Below are 16,019 nucleotides of genomic sequence, written 5' to 3' on the forward strand. Positions count from 1 at the left end.
TGATTGGGAGCACTTTGCTACTGTTGCCATGGGGGGCAGCTTGGATCACCAATTAGCAAATGCTTCACATTGCAGCATACATGCTAAGGGCCTACTTGGGTCTTCGAGCTAGCAGAACATGTATCCCTTGGAGTGGGATACACTGGCAAGTGTTGTAACAGGGCCTTCATTTTAGTGATCTCCTCAGCTCGAGGTTGAAACTGTAGCTCTATTGTTTTATCGGCACACTGTGGGAGAAAGAGGCATTTTGTGCCCTCTCCCTCTCAGTACACCAATGCAACACAAAGAAGGATTAGGTTCTAAACACAATTGTGCCTTCATTCTGATATCATTGAGAATGCTGCACAGAGGTGGAAGATTCAGTTCCACTTGTGACAGATGCTTGTCACATTGCTTCATGCACTGCTGAAGGGTGCTCCCATACCATGGTAATAGGACTGGGATTGTCCTGCCCTGCCCCTGTCTTGTCTGTTTATAGTAGAAGCTCTTTGGGGCACAGACTGTCTACAGTTCTGGGTTCGTACGGGACCTAGCACAATGGGGCCCCACTTTTGGTTGGTCCTTAGGCACTAGTGTAATAAATAAAATACGATTTACAAAATAATATAAGGACTGTATTAGACTAGAATACTATATGGGCCCTAGTTAGAGGATTTGAGGGTGGCTGCTGAGTTGCAGTGCCCTTATTTAGGAAAGAATCAAAAGAGAATGCACTAAAACCACTTCAGACCTAAAAAAACCCCAACCCCATAACTTCATTGAGAAGGCCCAGATTGCAAACATTTGTATTGTTTTGTAAAAGATATTCAGGGTAGATATGAAAAATGGAAGATGATACTTGACACATTTGCTACAATAATTTGAGTATAACAGTTAGGCACCATTTATCTGGATTTCAGGTTTAATGCCTTCCTGAATTTATGCATTGATTTATAATGTCAGTAAGTGTGGCATAGAAGGAGAACTCTTTATGGAAATGGATTAAAAATAAGCCAAAGGCAATAAAATGTGGTTGGTTCTTTCATCCTGTCTGACCCTACAGTAGCACAGTTTAGCTGCCTAATCTCTGCAAGTTCTGGATCAGAACTAAAAGACTTCTTCATCAGGAGAGAAAGCTGGTTCATCTTGCTCAGACTTTTTTGAAGCATTGCCTATAGAGAAGAATAACACAATACACAAATAAGATTGTAAAGGCAGGGACTGTGTTTTTGTGTTTGTATAGTGCTTTGTACAATTGGGCCACTCTTATTAATAGTATTGAGAAGTATTACTATTAGGGACCTACTGGACAGGAAATCATGGAAAAGACTTATTAGGGCATCTCATTAATCCATTTTCCAATGCAGGTTTATACTGTCCAGGCTAGATTCGTTATCAAGCAATATGATGTCTAACACTGCTCCAGGAAGATTATTCCACAGTACAATAGATAATGTAAATAACAATAATAGCACATACATACTATCACACAATTCAGTTACAAATATTGGGTCAAGTTCACCATCTGCATAAATGGTCCCATTGAAACCAATGGAGTTGTGCCCACATATGCTGGTGGAGAATTTGGTCCATGAAGTACAATGCAACCTGATAATAATGGCCACCAAAGGCACAGGTTTCACTGTTATTAATCCTCACATACCCCTGTGAGGTCAATATTATCAGCCCCATTTTACGGATGGGGAAACTGAGCAGAAAAGTTAAATGTTTTACCCAAGGCTACAGAGTCAGTGTCAGAGCTGAGAGTGGAACTGCCAGCATGCTGCTGTATTCATACCACTAAAGTACCCTGATGTCTCCTCCCCTCCAGCACACACACATTAGTTGGAATTTTTCTATATTCCCAGTCTAACTGTACCTTTTAATTTCACCCAATTAATCCTAGTACCTAATAGCCCCTTGTGCCACCAACTTACATAAGAACATAAGAACGGCCGTACCGGGTCAGACCAAAGGTCCATCTAGCCCAGTATCCTGTCTACCGACAGTGGCCAATGCCAGGTGCCCCAGAGGGAGACTACCAACAGGCAATGATCAAGTGATCCCTCTCCTGCCATCCATCTCCATCCTCTGACAAACAGAGGCTAGGGACACCATTCCTTACCCATCCTGGCTAATAGCCATTAATGGACTTAACCACCATGAATTTATCCAGTTCTCTTTTAAACGCTGTTATAGTCCTAGCCTTCACAACCTCCTCAGGTAAGGAGTTCCACAAGTTGACTGTGCGTTCCGTGAAGAAGAACTTCCTTGTATTTGTTTTAAACCTGCTGCCTATTAATTTCATTTGGTGACCCCTAGTTCTTGTATTATGGGAATAAGTAAATAACTTTTCCTTATCCACTTTCTCCACATCACTCATGATTTTATATACCTCTATCATATCCCCCCTTAGTCTCCTCTTTTCCAAGCTGAAGAGTCCTAGCCTCTTTAATTTCTCCTCATATGGGACCCGTTCCAAACCCCTAATCATTTTAGTTGCCCTTTTCTGAAACTTTTCTAGTGCCAGTATATCTTTTTTGAGATGAGGAGACCACATCTGTACGCAGTATTCGAGATGTGGGCGTACCATCGATTTATATAAGGGCAATAATATATTCTCAGTCTTATTCTCTATCCCCTTTTTAATGATCCCTAACATCCTGTTTGCTTTTTTGACCGCCTCTGCATACTGCACGGACATCTTCAGAGAACTATCCATGATGACTCCAAGATCTTTTTCCTGACTTGTTGTAACTAAATTAGCCCCCATCATATTGTATGTATAGTTGGGGTTATTTTTTCCAATGTGCATTACTTTACATTTATCCACATTAAATTTCATTTGCCATTTTGTTGCCCAATCGCTTAGTTTTGTGAGATCTTTTTGAAGTTCATCACAGTCTGCTTTGGTCTTAACTATCTTGAGCAGTTTAGTATCATCTGCAAACTTTGCCACCTCACTGTTTACCCCTTTCTCCAGATCATTTATAAATAAGTTGAATAGGATTGGTCCAAGGACTGACCCTTGGGGAACACTACTAGTTACCCCTCTCCATTCTGAGAATTTACCATTAATTCCTACCCTTTGTTCCTGGTCTTTTAACCAGTTCTCAATCCACGAAAGGACCTTCCCTTTTATCCCATGACAACTTAATTTACATAAGAGCCTTTGGTGAGGGACCTTGTCAAAGGCTTTCTGGAAATCTAAGTACACTATGTCCACTGGATCCCCCTTGTCCACATGTTTGTTGACCCCTTCAAAGAACTCTAATAGATTAGTAAGACACGATTTCCCTTTACAGAAACCATATTGAATATTGCTCAACAGTTTATGTTTTTCTATGTGTCTGACAATTTTATTCTTAACTATTGTTTCGACTAATTTCCCCGGTACCGACGTTAGACTTACTGGTCTGTAATTGCCGGGATCACCTCTAGAGCCCTTTTTAAATATTGGCGTTACATTAGCTAACTTCCAGTCATTGGGTACAGAAGCCGATTTAAAGGACAGGTTACAAACCTTAGTCAATAGTTCCGCAACTTCACATTTGAGTTCTTTCAGAACTCTTGGGTGAATGCCATCTGATCCCGGTGACTTGTTAATGTTAATTTTATCAATTAATTCCAAAACCTCCTCTAGTGACACTTCAATCTGTGACAGTTCCTCAGATTTGTCACCTACAAAAGCTGGCTCAGGTTTGGAAATCTCCCTAACATCCTCAGCCGTGAAGACTGAAGCAAAGAATCCATTTAGTTTCTCCGCAATGACTTTATCGTCTTTATGCGCTCCTTTTGTATCTCGATCATCAAGGGGCCCCACTGGTTGTTTAGCAGGCTTCCTGCTTCTGATATACTTAAAAAACATTTTGTTATTACCTTTGGAGTTTTTGGCTAGCCATTCTTCAAACTCCTCTTTGGCTTTTCTTATTACATTCTTGCACTTAATTTGGCAGTGTTTATGCTCCTTTCTATTTGCCTCACTAGGATTTGACTTCCACTTTTTAAAGGAAGTCTTTTTATCTCTCACCGCTTCTTTTACATGGTTGTTAAGCCACGGTGGCTCTTTTTTAGTTCTTTTACTGTGTTTCTTAATTTGGGGTATACATTGAAGTTGGGCCTCTATTATGGGGTCTTTAAAAAGCACCCATGCAGCTTGCAGGGATTTCACTTTAGTCACTGTACTTTTTAACTTCTGTTTAACTAACCGCCTCATTTTTGCATAGTTCCCCCTTTTGAAATTAAATGCCACAGTGTTGGGCTGTTGAAATGTTCTTCCCACCACAGGGATGTTGAATGCTATTGTATTATGGTCACTATTTCCAAGCGGTCCTGTTATAGTTACTTCAATGGAGTTACTCCCTATTACCCTGGGGTGCGATCAAAATTGGATCCCCAGATTCTATTTTTGTCAGTTAACCCTAAACTGCCATCGGCACAACTCTATCACAGGACTTTGCAAGTCACATAATTGTTTAAGTTGTAAAGTTGGGCACCTTAGTACCTCATCGCAGGTACATAATATCCACATAATATCAACAGCAAAGTCCCTAGTGGAACACCGCTCCTACACTGTTTCAAGATTACCTTTAACCCCAATTTGGCAATAGATTGCAGTAAAGGGGGTGAAAGAACCAAGTCTTTATTTTTAATACTTATAGTCTCATATTTGGCCAGATTTGCTCAGTAAAGTCAGTTAAGGTCCCCCAAACGTAGACTGGAAGAACTGAGAGCAGAATCTTGTCCAGAAACTTTTCAGAGTAAGAGAAACAAATTTTGTGTTAATGTCAATGTGATTTATTTTGGAAAGATGCTGCTTGAGAGTCTGATTTGTTGGGGATGCCAAGGGAGTTTTCCTGTGCATTAATTTATACTTAAAAATTATTGTCACTTTTCTGAAATTATCTGAGGTGGTTAAATGAAATGCACTGAGAAAGTAGAGAGCTGTCAAGGGCCAGGTGCCTAGTGTACCTTAACCAACACTCAGCACCACTGACCAGCCCGGTCTCCCTACTCGGCTCCAAGCAGCTCCTGGAAGTGGCGACAATTGGGATTGTTGGGAGTCCGCAGTTCCTGGCCAATGGGAGCTGCAGAGCTGGTGCTTGGGGTGGGGACAGCGTGCAGAGCCCCTGTGACCACCCCTGGGCCTAGGACACTTTGGCAACCCTACCTATTGGTTAAGGTACACTGAGTGACACTGGCTTGGACTCTAGCAAAGACGCCTGCATTTATTTCACAGATATTGGGATTACTGAGAGTCCACCAACTCCATCTGAATCTGAACAACCTTGTAACTTGTCATTCACAATGCACTGTAAAAAATGTATGCTACACTTTATAAAACTTACTGTAAGACACGTTCCCTGCTCCAAAGAGTTTGCTGTGTATGGCAGACAAGACAGGACAGAACAAACAAAGGCAGGACAGTAGTTCAGGCAAAGGAGGGTGTGAGGAGATTACTGGTGAGGTGAACAAGGTGAAAAGACAACGAGGAGTCCAGTGGCACCCTAAAGACTAACAGATTTATTTGGGCATACGTTTTCGTGGGTAAAAACCCACTTCTTCAGATGCATCATGCATCTGAAGAAGTGGGGTTTTTTACACACGAAAGCTTATGCCAAATAAATCTGTTAGTCTTTAGGGTGCCACCAGACTCCTCTTTGTTTTTTTGGAGATTTAAGGAAGGGTTGTAGTGACTGGAGCAGTGGGAAAGAAAATAGCATTAGCAGCAGTTGATTTGAATAGAGGGGAGAGGGGAAAGGCAGGGGTGCCAGGAAGGGCAAGGTTAATCAAAGTGAAGAATGAGCAAGGTATGGTCAAGGGTTATAGCAGAATAAATGGCATAGCTGGGGGCCATTGCAGAGAATGAAAAGACTGGACTTAGCAAGAACTTGAATGCAAAGGAAGGAGTTGATGACGATCAATATGCCAGAGAGATGGGGAAAATAGTGAACATAAGAACGGCCATACTGGGTCAGACCAAAGGTCCATCCAGCCCAGTATCGGGTCTACTGACAGTGGCCAATGCCAGGTGCCCCAGAGGGAGTGAACCTAACAGGCAATGATCAAGTGATCTCTCTCCTGCCATCCATCTCCACCCTCTGACGAACAGAGGCTAGGAACACCATTCCTTACCCATCCTAGCTAATAGCCATTAATGGACTTAACCTCCATGAATTTATCTAGTTCTCTTTTAAACCCTGTTATAGTCCTAGCCTTCACAACCTCCTCAGACAAGGAGTTCCACCAGTTGACTGTGCGCTGTGTGAAGAAGTGGAGTTGACAACAGTGAGAAAGAGGCAGAAGTAAATGGAAACAGATTAAAAGGAGAGGTACAAAGCTGCGTTTTGGATAGATTGAATTTAAGATAGTAGTGGGACATCCAGACTGTGTGTTACTTAGGTCTGGGGCCTTGTCTTTTTATTTACCTGCAAAGCACCGCTCACACCAATGTTGCAACATAGGAGCAAAGTGTGCAAATGCATTCTTGCTCCATCTTCTTAACCGTATCTGAATGTTGTTTTGTGTGTTCCTTTATTTAAAAATATATTCTCATCCTGTGTGCTGAGAATGCTGACAAAATTACGCTGAAATAGCTTCTGTAAAGCCATTACCCTTATTGTTGTATATTTAAAATAATACAACAGTGTAATTTGTCTGGTTTTCAGTTGACCTCATCCTCAAAAGGAACAGCTATATCATGGATGTTTTAAGAGATCTAATGACAAACTATTTTCTGCCTAGGACACAGTGGAACAAACACAACAGTCTCAAACCTGAGGAATGAAATGTCACCACTAAACTGATGCACTTCAGCGTTAATGCACTTTCATTTCTTCTGATTATGAGGCCATAGTTAAAAAAATCTGAAAAGTACTGTAATCTCATGAATTATTACATATTACTCGGCAAAGTAAGTGTTCACTCACGGTGCAATGTAAATAATAAATAGTAAAAAGTCATTAAATACTGAATGCTTTCACAATTTGTACTAAATTAGTTACTAGAAGCTCTCGTTTCATAAGCTCCTCCATTTTGTGGCTTCTCACAGGCACTAGAATGAAAACCGTGCAGATATATCAATGCACCGTAAGTAAAGTTGCATTTTTTCCCCGGAGCAAAATGGCAAATTTTATGTGGCAACATTACATTTCATAAACACATATTTGAATAGTCATTATCAACTCAGCAATGACTTAAAGTGCTGGAATAGCTGAAGAAATAAAGATTTTCCACACACTCTTTACCCACTGGGGCATTACTTTGTTAATAGTATGTTTTTTTCTAGAGTATTGTGGGGAACAGGGAGGGGAGAATTGGGTGTGTCCCTTGTCTCATAAATTTTCAACTCCCCAGCCCAGGGCCGGTGCAAGGAAGTTTCGTGCCCTAGGCGAAACTTCCACCTTGAGCCCTCCCACCCAGATAACCCCGCCCCCCCCCCGCAGCAGCTAACAAAGCCCCCCACCCGGGGAGCCCACCACCCCCCCCCGCCCGGGGAGCCCCCCCCGCAGCAGCTACCCCCCCTCTGCGGCAGCTAACCCCGCCCGGGGAGCCCCCCCCCCCGCAGCAGCTAACCCCGCCCAGGGAGCCCCCCACCTGCGGCAGCTAACCCTTCCTGGGGAGACCCCCACCGCGGCAGCTAACCCCGCCTGGGGAGCCCGCCCCAGCTCACCTCGGCTCCGCCTCCTCCGCTGAGCACGCCGGCACCGCTCTAATTCTCCCCTCGCAGGCTTGCAGCGCCGATTGGAGGAGACTTAGAGCAGGGGCTGTGTGCTCAGCGGAGGAGGCAGAGTGGAGGTTATCTGGGTCGGGGAGTGGTTCCCCTGCGTGCCCCCACCCTGTTACTGCGGGAGGCCCTCCCTGCGCCCCACCCCCCCAGCTCACCTCCACTCCACCTCCGCGCCTGAGTGGGCTTTTAGGCGCCCCCAACCACTAGGCGCCCTAGGCGGCCACCTAGTTTGCCTAAATGGTTGCACCGGCCCTGCCCCAGCCACCCTCTTCTAAATGGGTTATTCTCACTTTGGCTGCTGGAACAAGAAGCATGTCATCCCTGCGAAATAGAGCATTTAGAGCAGCAGAAGAAAAACACAAGACGGAGCTCTCCCCGACAACACAGTACTGTTTTCTCTGGCAGAGCTGGATCCCCTTTAACTCCTGTTTTCTTTACTCTTCCTTGCCCTATCCAGGCTGTCAGTTATCTGAGACCTGATTTCTTTCTGCAGGATTTTTCATCAGGATTATAGAATAGTTTTCCACTTTTCTGAATTAGCATTTCTTTCTGATCAATTTCAAGGAGAGTTTTTGACCCAAAATGCATCAGGAAAATTCTCCTTACCTACAGCATCTGGGCAATGAGATAAGCAACAGCGATTGAGAAGGAGCTTTCGGGAAGTGAAAAGGAGTTCTGCATCTTCTGATGTATCCCAAGTGTGCTTGAATATCACAAAGATATACGGGAGTAGGCAGGGGTGCTGGAACAATTTGTATAGTGGGGGTGCTGAGAGCCACTGAGCCAAACTGTAAACCCTGTCTATAATGGAAACCACTTCAAGCCAGGGGGTGCGGCAGCACCCCCACCTACCCTATTTCCAGCACCTATGGGAGTAGGTGGTATCTTTGGGGGATTTTCCTCACTAAATCCTTCCTCCAACCAATGTTTCTTAAATTCCTCTCCTCATCCATGTGCATGTAACTGATGGTGATCAGAATGTCTCTGGTAGGACATTCTTCTCCTGGAATATTTCTCTCTCTCTCTCAATGGGGACTAGCACGCATAGTCTCCATGGTTTTGCCCATATGTCCTCTGACCCAGCTACAGTCCCCATGCAAAGGTGTCCTGGTCAGACTATGTGTCCAACTAGCATATTTTGTACAGGAGGGAAGGTGGCATTTATGTTTTTGGGCCTTAGAAATGTTTGACAACTGCAGATAGTCTTGCAGGGAGGGCACATAATATTTTCTTCTGTTTTTGCTCTCACACACAAGGAGAGAGAAAAAGAGAAATTATTCAGTTGATCTCATGTGAAAAGAAGAATCAATGCTATAAACCACAACATTGTGGCTTAAAAGTTGCTCAACTTTAGTCTTCCGTTCACTGGCAAAAAAAAAAAAAGAAAGAAAAAAGCCCTAACTTCTTTAAAATCAACATCCATAAAGGCACTAAATGGAGAGAGCAAAATAATGTTGCTGATGCTCAGCAAAACATATTTAATGAAGTTACAGCATAGTCTAAAATTTCCTCTCTCTCACTCCTCAGGACACATTTTATATTCTATTTTTGTTATTTTAAGCTGTAATGTACATAAAACCCTAGATTCTCTAGTGTTGTCAGAGGTAAATTGCACCTCTCTGTGCCAAGAAGGAAACCCAGGATGTATTCACAGCCCGGGAGGACAGGCAGTGTTAGCATGTCAACCTTCCCTCAGAGTGGGGGCAGGATTAATTTATAGGTGGGGGGTCTACAAGAATCTAGCTGACAGCAATGCCTTAGACAGCTAGATAGATCCATCAATGCTCCAGTGCTAATCTACAACACTCTTGCTTTTTCAGTCTGGAGGTTCTTGACCAGACTGGCGATCCTTCCTATTTGTGTGGCGGTTTAGTTATGTGGTCTAATGATTTTTCACTAGCAGTCTAAGACAAAATTTGAACCCACATCTCCCAAGGTGAAAGGACCCACTGCAACACCTTGTCCTTCACTGGTTATTTATCATCACAGAATCATAGAAATGTAAGATTGGAAGGGACCTCAACAGATCATCTAGTCCAGTCCCCTGCACTCAAGGCGGGACTAAATAATAAACACCTGATGTGTTTGTCTAACCTGGTCTTAAAAACCTCTAATGATGGAGATTCCACAAATTCCCTGGGCAATTTGTCCCAGTGCTTAACCACCCTGACAGTTAGGAAGTTTTTCCTAATGTCCAACCTACACCTCCATTGCTGCAATTTAAGCCCTTTGCTTCTGATCCTATCCTCAGGGGTTAAGAAGAACAATTTTTCTCCCTCCTCCTTGTAACAACCTTTCATGTACTTGAAAACTGTTATCATGTCCCCTCTCTGTCTTCTTTTCCAGACTAAACAAACTCTGTTTTATCAAACTTCCCTCATAGGTAACGTTTTCTAGACCTTTAATCGATTTTGTTGCTCTTCTCTGGACTTTCTCCAATTTGTCCACATCTTTCCTGAAATGTGGCGCCCAGAACTGGACACAGTACTGCAGCTAAGGCCTGATCAGAGTGGAGTAGAGCGGAAGAATTACTTCTCGAGTCTTGCTTACAACACTCTTGCCAATACATCCCAGAATGATGCTTGCTTTTCTTGCAACAGTGTTACACTGTTGGCTCATATTTAGCTTGTGGTCCACTATGACCTCCAGATCCCTTTCCGCAGTACTCCTTCCTAGGCCACTGTGGTTAACTACATTAGGAAACACCAACAATTTCTGAACAAAATATCAAATTAAAATGTAATTCTTAATAAAATGACTTCCAAGATCACTGAAGGGTATAGACTGACTAATGTATTTTGAATATGCTGCATTTAAGAAAATGCTCTTTTTCTAGGTGTATATTCTTTGTAGTGTGTCCATCGGCCTACTTAAATAGCTACAAATACACAATAAAGTTTCATTCTAATTTTCTCAAGGGTGTTGAATTAAATTCTGAATCCCAAACAGCCCAAAATGTACCTGACTCCATTAACAATACGTAACATTCCTATTACGGTAGCGCCTAGAAGTTTCAACTAGGTTGGGACCGCACTGTGCAAGGCATTGTATAGAACTACAGGACAAGATTGTGCAACCCTCATGAAGTCAATGGGATTACTTCTGTGAGTAACTGCTCCCCAGTGTGAATATAAGGGGTTCACAATTGGTCCACAGTAAATGATAATACCGTCCCCAAAAAGACTATAGCCATCCCCAATATAGCTGCTGAATGATAAAGACGCTGCATCAGAGAATTTGAAGAGACTGTAGCAAAACGACATATTTATCTCTGCTTGAAAGACAACATGGTGGTGCTACACAAGTCTTAATTTCGTAAACTTTCAAGAAAGGACATTGTTTCTCAATATAATTTATTAAGTGCTTAAGGCCAAATCTTGGATCCTAGACCTAGCTTAAGTAAACAGAGTTTATGCAAGAGAGTTCCAGAGAGGTTGTAGGGGAATGGAGTCCTCCTTCCCACACACCAGCCCAGCCACTACTAGGCTGTAGTAGTGGCTGCTAATCCTGCAGGGATTTTTGGCCAGTGGTTATGCAGAGTTGTGGAATCACTAGCCCTGCCCTTCTGTGCAATAAATCCATCAAATTTTTCCTGCTGTAGAAATAGCCGACATAACACTTCTTAGAACCTGAGAAGGGCAATGAGCAGAATTCCCAGCAAAGTCCACTTCGGATATTAGCAAGCAGACTTAATCTACATGTTCAGCACCTACTGAGTGCAGAGAGGGACTGCATAAAGAAATCTTAAGTAAACAGAGGACAGTCTCTCTCAAATCGATCCCCCATTCCTACGCAGTAGAGTCCCAGGGGCTCTGCAAAATGTGGTGGCACTATGCATGGTGGTGGGTTGTTAGACGTACCTCAAAGTGTTTACTCAATTAAAGTATGCTGAATATGTACAGTATAATAAATGTATTTGATATAAATTCATAGAAGAAAATTACTGTACATATTTCAAGCGTATTAGTATGTAACCAATAACATGGTGCATGTAAAATAATCATAACCAGCTAAACTTTCAAAATATATTCAGAAGGTAAAACAAAGAGCTGCCAATATATTTTTATGTATAAACTATTAATATTTATTTCAGTTTGGTGTTCCAACGGGATTTATGAAGGATTTTTTCTCATATTCTCCAGTCCTTTTTTCCTTTTTGCCCCAGTATGAAAATCTGCTGGTAGATTTCTTCCTGGGGCATACTAAGGGCCATATTGTGTTATCAGTTATGCAGAACTCCTTATTGCTTTCATTGGGGAATTCTGCTTTAAAATTGAGGTCATGATATGGCCCAAACTCATTCAGCTATCCCAAGAATACTAGAAATGGAAGAAAATTCTGTGTATCCTACTGTTGTTTGACTGTGGTGTACTGCTTTCCTATATGCTCTTGAATGACTTCTATTTAATTGTCCCTGTGTCTTTGCTTCAACAACCTTGCTTAGGAGGTCCTTCCAATTAGTTACTATTTTCTAGGTAAACTAAAGTTTCCTTATGCCTGCTGTTCTAAACCTGTTCAGACCCTACATAATTCTGCCTCTCCTTACCTACCTGCCTTTGTATCTTATCACCTCACCCTCTCTACTCTGCCAGTGCCCTGTTTGTCTGCTTCTCCCACAACTACCTCTGCACCTTCCCTCAAGAAAACTCACTTTTGTGATTTCTTCAAGAAACTATCTGACTAAATCATCCACTTTTCTGTTTCTTTGATTCATAAATGAACTGCTCCTCTGCATGGTGGGAGGGAGGTGAAATGTTGGGGAGGAGAGGCCTAAGGACACTGGAACTGAATCTGGGATTCAGCATGAGAGAAAGCTGGGAAGGTTAAATTGTGGAGGGAAGGGGGGATAAGGGGAGTTTAGTGTGTCTAACTTTGAAAAAAGAGAACAAAAATGACTACAAATAAATACCTGTCTAAGAAGTCATGTGCCCATTACCACCCTGATGATCATTCTGTTTGTGTGTTTCATCCTTTTCCCCTCCCATCAATCATCTGTGTTCGTCTTTAAGATTGCATGCACACTCTCCACCTCAGGGGCAGTGTCTTCCCGTGTTCAGAAAATGCCTAGCATATTTAGGTTGCTACCACAATCTAGTCATCATCACAGTAATGGGTAATTACTAGTAATAAAAATAATTAATAACAATAATTTAACTGATGAAAATCATCATCAAAACCCTTCTCTTTCCCTCAGCACCAATTTATTCTGTATCCTCAGCACCCATTTTCCTTTTTGTTAATTGTAAAGGGCCTGGTTTAGTACAGAATGACCAATGATGAGCCTACCACTGTATGATAACAAGATAGGATTTAGTATGCTAAATGTGGTTTGATTTGCTAAACATATTGCAAAACATCATCAGAATTTGACTAGATTCTGCAGCTGTGTACGAAACAGATAAGTAGATGAATTAATTAACTGGTATTTTGAAGGCAAGTCACCGTTTAATTTTAATTTATCTTCCTGTTTCGCCACCCATTTCCTATATACACACACTTTCCAAAGTAAGCACATATTTTAATAAAATCTTTGTGATAACCATTGCTGTAAGATCTCCATCAAAATCTTCGTATTAAGGTCATCATTTCCATGGAGTCATATTGTGCCACTGAATTTTAAGCTCATCTCCCTAATACCAGTACCGGGGCTTAAAAATCAATGGCACGGTATAACACTATCTGTTTCATGCTAATTTTGTGGGCAGAAGAGAGGAGACTATACTCAGTGAATGCCATTCTGCATACGCTTACAGTCAGTTACTTTTGAAAAGTATCTTGCAAATTCTAGAGCTATATTACATCATCCATGTTTAGGCAGAACTCTTAATGTATTTCAATGGAGGCTTCTGATTAAAAACTGACTATATGATTTTTTCTGGGGTGGGGAAGAATGTATTATCATTTACTTCAACTTCTGGGATTACAGTAAATACATTTTGACACTGTATCAAGAGAGAGCAGAACTTTCTATCAGCCAAATCACGCTCTTATGCAGAAATACCTAGCTGTTCTATCAGGAATTTCCCAAATGGCTCATGCAGCTTGTGCCAACTCTTAATGGGATTTTCCAATAAGAAGGGGGTTTTCTGTTTCTACTCGATGCAGGCGGAGACTGCCTGGGTCTTTCCCTGCCCTCCCCTTCCACTCATTCTCTACTTTCAGACACCATGGAGGTCTGACCCACCCCTTCAGCATAAGGAGGGGGAGATATGAGTATGGAGGGTCCCCTCTACACACGTGGCCCTGAGATTTCACCAAAATGATCAAAACTCCATTTGTCAACAATCGATCTGCATCCCTAAAGAAGTAGCCTCATTTGTAATTTGTTTTGAAGATTATCTTCACTTGATGTTCGCAGGAGCTAGTGGACAAATCCTGCATTGAGACAAACTCCCTTTGATGTTAGTGGACTAAGGACTACAGGATTTGGCCATTACATTTTGTGTCACGTTAACGAAGATTTTGTATCTTGGTTAATATATATTTGTTATTCTTTCCTGAAATTTTAGTGTCATGTATTTAGAACCTGCCATCTCATTTCATTTATGATTTGGAAATCAAAGTCATCCAGAGACATAATGTTCCACAGTTCTATACAGCCAATGTTTAATGAAGCTTGAATTAACTTCATGGTGAATCCACACCTGCTTGGCCGAGGGAGGCAGGAAAGTCTATGGAAATTATGGAATGGAAGGATCAGCAGGAAGATCCTTGTTTGTGCAAACGTCCTCTGAATGCTCAGAAGAGATAAAGCCACCCGGAGAATCCAGAGACTTGTAACACACAATAAATTTAGAGTCTAAATCAAAGCCCATTCAAGTCAATGGCAATACTTTGACTGACTTAAATGCACATTGGCTCAGGCTTTTAAAAACGAAGTTTTATTCTGGGGCCATCCCACATGTTTTTAAGCAGTAGTCCCTATTGAAATCAGTGATAAGTTCTGCCTTAAAATTGATAACCCAATATGGCTCCCATTATCGGGGAAGGGACAGCACAGTGAAACTAGACAGATAATAGGTTAGCTTGTATGTCTTCCTAACAAGCAACAATTTTAAGCCGTATCAGAAAAAGTAAATCATCTAGAAAATATCAGCCTGTTTCAGACCACTGGAACTAAAATTAAACTACACCACCACATCAATCCACTCATTCTCACAACATTTTCAAATGGATCAAATACAGCCGATAACTCCGATACAAATCGAACGAACGGCAATATACCAAAATAACACACTACATATACTTCCAAAGGTTTATAGAAATAATCTGCACTAGACTGGAAAATGATTCATGCTGTTACTGATCCTATGCTCTTGCTTCTGGTGACCACAGGTTTCCTGTGCAGTTAAACTGCTAGAGTGCACATTGAGGGTGGGTGCACAGAAAAATAACAGGTGCTGTAAGCATACCAGAAATCTAATGCTGTGGTCCAAATTACCAGGCAGTGTGAGATCCAACTCAAACTGAAAGGAAAGATTTTTTGTAAAATTACCTTGTTTGAAAGCTGTAAAAAAATAAGTAGAAGCAGCTTGGAGTGTGCCTAGGAAAACCCTCCTTTCTGATCCGAAGTGCAACTTGTCAACCTTCAGTATGTGACCCCAACGAAGGAAGTGACTAGAGTGATCAAACGTCATCTGGCAGTGAGATAGATTTTGTCTTTATAAGGAAATATTACTTACTTTGGGCAACCCCCCCCCCATCACCTGATTACTCACACAGAGCAGGTCACATTGAAATGTAGAGTTCTTTCCGCTTCCTTTTTATGTCTCTTAAAAGCATCTCTCTCTCTCTCTCTTTCTCTCTCTCCTATCTATCTATATATACACACACACATACACACACTATTTATGCCTCTTCTCTTTCAAAATTGAACAATTACAGTTTCAGGTCACAGTTCACAGTCACACTGAGGCCTTGGCTACACTCGGGACTTCCCAGCACTGCTGCGGCAGCGCTGTGAAGCGCGAGTGTAGTTGCGCCGCCAGCGCTGCGAGAGAGTTCTCGCAGCGCTGTATGTACTCCACCTCTCCGAGGGGAATAGCTTGCAGCGCTGCAGGCTCTGATTACACTGGTGCTTTACAGCGCTGTACTCGCTGTGCTCAGAGGGTGTTTTTTCACACCCCTGAGGGCAGCAAGTTGCAGCGCTGTACAGCGCCAGTGTAGCCAAGGCTTCAGGCTCAGAGTAAAAGGTGCTTTAAAGTGGGTGTGAATATAATTTACACCTACTTTAACCCACCTCTACACTGCCAGAGTACTGTATAGGGGCCTTAAAGTAACCGAAAATCAGGATCTTGGTATGTAAAAATGA

The 16,019-nt window shown here is 42.1% G+C and overlaps 1 protein-coding gene across 2 annotated transcripts in view; it reads right to left on the minus strand.

The window, feature by feature from the left end:
* The window catches only part of LCP1 (lymphocyte cytosolic protein 1), a 43,015-nt gene extending 27,723 nt beyond the window's left edge, over positions 1–15,292 (minus strand). Inside the window, exon 1 of one of the 2 annotated variants that reach the window (XM_065401976.1) lies at positions 15,204–15,292. The gene's annotated coding sequence lies outside the window, so the exon portion shown is untranslated. Of the gene's footprint in view, positions 1–143; positions 154–15,203 lie in introns of those variants that run through there. The other variant, XM_065401984.1, reaches the window with a different exon arrangement.
* Positions 15,293–16,019: the final 727 nt, after the last annotated feature.

This window comes from Emys orbicularis, chromosome 1 (assembly GCF_028017835.1).
Source record: "Emys orbicularis isolate rEmyOrb1 chromosome 1, rEmyOrb1.hap1, whole genome shotgun sequence".
Lineage (NCBI taxonomy): Eukaryota > Metazoa > Chordata > Testudines > Emydidae > Emys > Emys orbicularis.